This window comes from Falco biarmicus, chromosome 7, assembly GCF_023638135.1.
Source record: "Falco biarmicus isolate bFalBia1 chromosome 7, bFalBia1.pri, whole genome shotgun sequence".
Classification (NCBI taxonomy): domain Eukaryota; kingdom Metazoa; phylum Chordata; class Aves; order Falconiformes; family Falconidae; genus Falco; species Falco biarmicus.
Window position 1 is genome coordinate 61,216,209 of NC_079294.1, and position 4,919 is coordinate 61,221,127.

A 4,919-nucleotide genomic window follows, 5' to 3' on the forward strand; every position below is an offset into this window, starting at 1 on the left:
CCTTTGGTATATGGTTCTTTCCTTTATATGAATGCAGGATTATAATATAGTTAAAACGTGGTCAGTGAGTTCTCCATCTGAAGAAAACCAGCTTTTTGTAAAGTACAATTCAAAATTACTTCAAGTTCTGTAATTTTGTACATGGGCCATTCATAATGTCCCAAAATATTGTGTGAAGTATGGGTGCTATGTTAAAGGATAAAAAGGTGCTAAGAATTGCAGAGAACGGATTTTATGGATTAAGTTCTCTTTTCTCAAGGACCATCTGTGGAGCGGAATGACATTAAGACTTCCTCAACAACTACTGGTTTTTTTAACAAAGCCATGCCTACAGTACATATGAACCTTTTCATCTCAGAATGCTTGTATTCAATTTTATTTCCATTTCTCAAATATAGGAACTAATTAAACCCTCTTGCTTTGGGGTGAACATAAGCTTAGCAAGTTAGGTCTCTCTGGCCTGTGCTCCCTGGTGCTTCTCCATCCCGCATTAACAAAGGTCCATCTGGCTAGAGTGAAAATACCTTCAGTATTGGACTTCTGGGCTTCCCACCAGGGTGTACAGAAAAGCTGCAACCTGAACAAGACAGCTGGTAGCAGTTTGCAGTATGGGCTGTTTAGTAAAATGATGGTGATCGGACTTGGCCTCAGCTCTTCATCAAGCTATTTTACTCTACCAAATGAAAGATGCAGAGCAAGATGTGTCCATGTGTTCACAAAAGGTTGTGCAAGCAGAAGTTAGGATGGCAGTATCGGTGCAGGTGCATGTGGCCGAGCGTCCTCTAGCTCCTCTCAGCTCTGCAGTGCTGCCAGCTGTACTGCCTTGCAGGAGGGAGGCAGAATCTTACGATTCAAGACCTTTGGGGAATAAATTTGAGAAAATTGGACCCTTTTTTTTCTTTTTTTCCCCACAATATCTATCCTGGTGGTATTTTAATCCCTTCTTCATTTCTGAACTTCTGTTAGCATATGGAAAGCATCATCAACAACAAAAAAGATGGGACAGGCTTTGCGTGTGGCAGACCTAGGTTTGTCTGCAAGGCTGTTTGAGCTCACCTATCACATTAGGCTCAGCACTGTGCCATATGGCACAGCCTGCCATGGACATCAACAAAGCTGCACTGAAGCCAGTATTTTTTACAGCCAAAACCTCGATCCCAAATCTGATAGATATTTTAAATACATATATTAAGTACAGTCCCATTCAGCAAGCTACCTGCTTCCACCCCAGCAAAACCAGTGGGTGGTTTTAGGGGTGTCCTGCCTCAAGGTTTAACCATGGAAGTTTATCTGGGATCCTGAGACACGTTTACATGGTTTTGTTTAGTGTGACACTAGGTGTTAACTGCATGAACGCTGCTCCAGTTTACTTAGGCACAAAACAAAGAGGCCATGTCAGCACAACAGGACACAATCAGAGGCTAACAACCTCTCGCTGCTGCACTCAAGCTGAGGAGAAGCCATGATGTTTGGTTTTAAAGCTGAATCCTATTTTTTTTTAACTGTGTTTCATTAGGATGCCTTTTCCATATAAATCAAATGGCTGCCGTGAAATCAGTTTTTATCCAAAACCTCTGCACCTTGTGGCTTTGCTTTTCTGAGGCATTCTTTATATGAGGGGGGGTTTATTGTTATTATTATTTGCTCCATTAGATATGAGTTTAGTCACAACACTTTACAGCCCTTTGAATTAGTTTTTGATCTTGCTGTCTGAGCTTTGATTTATTCACTAGAATAAGGGCTAGCTTGACTCGTGTGTATTTCACTGCAGGTGATACCAGGTGAACAACTGTGAACAGAAAGGCCAGCATATGAGGAAGACACTTCAGAGCCAGCACTAACACTTGTACAAAGAGCTTGACTTAGTCATATGTTTTGTTGTGTAGGAGTTCAAAATGGGGGGGGGGGGGGGGGGGGGGGAAGTATAAAGTAGGAGTTTGAATGCAAAATACAGGCTCCCATCCAGCACAACCACAGGTAGGCACCAAGCTTTGTCCTCTGTGGGCTCGCTGGAGTTGCTGGAACTAATTGAAATAGGAAAAGCAAGTGATCTTTGAAGGCTTTCAGGACTTGAGGCAATGAGTGTCCCCAGACTTCTTATCTTGCAGATCACATTTCAATACATCATGGAGCCATTCCCTCCTGCCTTCACTCCAAACTGCCCTTTTGGCTATAGCTGCAGCGGGAAGGGATGAGGAAACTATTTAATGTACTGTATCATTTGGAACAAGAGGAGATGGCACTTTGTTTCTTTCTAGCCTCTCCCGAGTCAGGAGGAGATCATCATAGGCTCACTGGCCAGACTGGGGGAGCTGCAGGACCCTGGCTGATGCAGATAGCTCTTAACATTTGGCTGGTGGGGATAGTAAAACAAAATTTATGTATATTGTCTTGAGAATCACGGAGCTAAATAAATGCGACAGCTTTCATTTGACATCCCCAACCTTGCTGCTGTCGCTCAGGGTTTTTCTTTTTGCCACATAACATGAAATCACTGTCAGTTTGATAGCATATAGCAGTGTTTCCGAAGCACAAAGGTTAGGAAGTTGGTAGGTGCGTCAGAATTATTTACGTTTGCTATGCATAAAATGGCACTGGGGAGCAAGGCAGGCTGCCAAGAAAGAGAGGAATCGGGGCTGTCTGGTTGCTCTCTTGTATCTATCTCTCCATGCTGGATTGTCAGGGTAGGATTTATAAAAATTGCTTCAAAACAGTATCATCTTTTCTCAAATGGACATGCCCCTATCTGTGGCAGTGAATGCCATTATTGCTATTCTCATGACAAAGCGTCTATCAATCTCTACTTTGTTTATAAACAAATCTGCCTGCCCTGCATAAGAAATGGATAGACTAAGGAAAAATACCAAAGGAATAAGTTAATTATATTTCAGGATCTCAGCAGGGAATGCTATCTCAGAGTATTTGGTAAGATCTGACCAGTGGAGTTATAATTAAAAAATGTCCCCAGGGAGGAACTTGTAAATTATTTACTGTAAGGGGCTTTTCCAGGCTCTTTTAGTTTAATTACACACTCTGAAAGAGAAAGGCCTCAGAAACAAATTAACTAAGAGGTTGAAATGGCTTTGTTAAAATAATTTTCATGGCTAAGCAAGTGGAAGACTGAGCAAGGTTCAAATATAGGACAAATCTTTGGAACCTGGCATTACTCATGCTTTAAAAATCATACGGAAAGCACCAAAATGTCCATGCATAGAAAATGCAATCACTGCTTTTGTCCAATATTCCCACTGGCCTCAGAAGACTTTGTATGTAGTCCAGATCTGACAGTGCCTCATGTCCTCATGGCCATTTGCTTTGTAGGGGAAGGAACTGATAGGGTACGGATGAAGTCCTAGCAAGGGGAGATGAAAAGTTAGAGGTCATGGAGAGGCAGAATAAGAGAATGCTGGGATGGTATGAATTTTCCATTGCTCTCACACCACCTGTGGCATTTGTAGCTCAAAACAGCCTGGTTAACCCTCAGTGGAAGATGGGCTGAATGTAGCCCTTGGTGCTGTGAGACAGTCACCATACTATAAGTGGCTCTCATCTTTTGAAATGCATGGGTGGAACCTGCCTTGCTTGCCCTCCCACGTGAAACATTTGCTACCAAAGGTGGTCCCTGGTGTTGCTGGCCTTTGCTGGAAGACAACTAGAATGATCTCTGGTCAGATATGGAGAACAGAAGTCAAGAGGTCAGAGCTTTCCCTTCATTTTGACCACTGACTCATTGCTTGGCCAAGAGGGAGGCATTATCTAATATGTTTGCTAATGAATAAGGCAGCCAGTAATACTATATCTGCCTGCCTGTTGATGCCAAATTTTATGCATGAAATGGCCTTTCAGTGACGGTTGTCCTTGCATTCATTTCTTTCTGAAAAAACCCACATCTGCTGTGGCACCCTTACCAAGGAGCCAACTGGCTGAGCAGAGGAGCCAGCCAGGCATGGCTGCTGGTGTATGCACACTTCTTAGCCCATATACAGGAATATAGCATTTCTCTATTCTTTGTGTCTTTTTTTCAAATTTATTGGACTTACATGTTTTGTTTAGATGGAAACTGTCCCAGAGTTAACAGTCTCTCTACCCCCTGCATGTGTACAGTCTTCAACACATGCCTTTTGATTATAGCCTGAGGGTATGGGTTACCACGTCCTAAACAATAAGTTCTCTACCTTCAGGCAAACTAGCTGAAAATCCACAGATGAAAGCTGCTTTAGTCATTCATCAGGCAGATGAGATCTCTGCTTTTATTTTGTTATAGTGTAAATCTGCTGCTCAGCTTTCTAGTCTCTCTGAAAACTACTGAATCATAAAAATGCTTGTAGCAAATGCCAGCTTGTCTGTCCCCAGAATAATGCATTAAATGGCTTATCAACTCCAAGAGAAGACTACAATACTTTTGAGGTGATTTGGATATATAGTTAGGGAATAAAATATGTTGACAACTTTAGAAATGTCTTGATCAGTAGATTTTATTTTGTATTTTACTATAGCATGTCTAGAAGTACTTGGGGAAGAAAAAGACGATATCCCTAAATTTCTGCAGATGTAGCTTATTGATGGGGAAAACCACAGAAGAAGAGTGGAATAGAAAATGAATGTAAAATGAAGGATTGTTCTTGAAATGTTAGAACTATAAGGCTTGAATATTCTCAGCAGAAGTGTTGCCATTTAATTACTAGGAGTGGTGAGTTCATATTAACCTTCATGGAAGAGTACTATAGACTATAATAAAGCTGAATACTTTTCTATAGCCTTTTGTTATCACCTTGTCAAATTTAATAAAAAATTACTAATAAAGCAATTCTATTAGAATGGCAAAAAAAATTACTGGAAAGGATCATTTACTATTAAATAGCTAAGATTCTTAGGCTGATTGTTATTAGACCATAGGCTTTTTCATTCTGGATACAGCT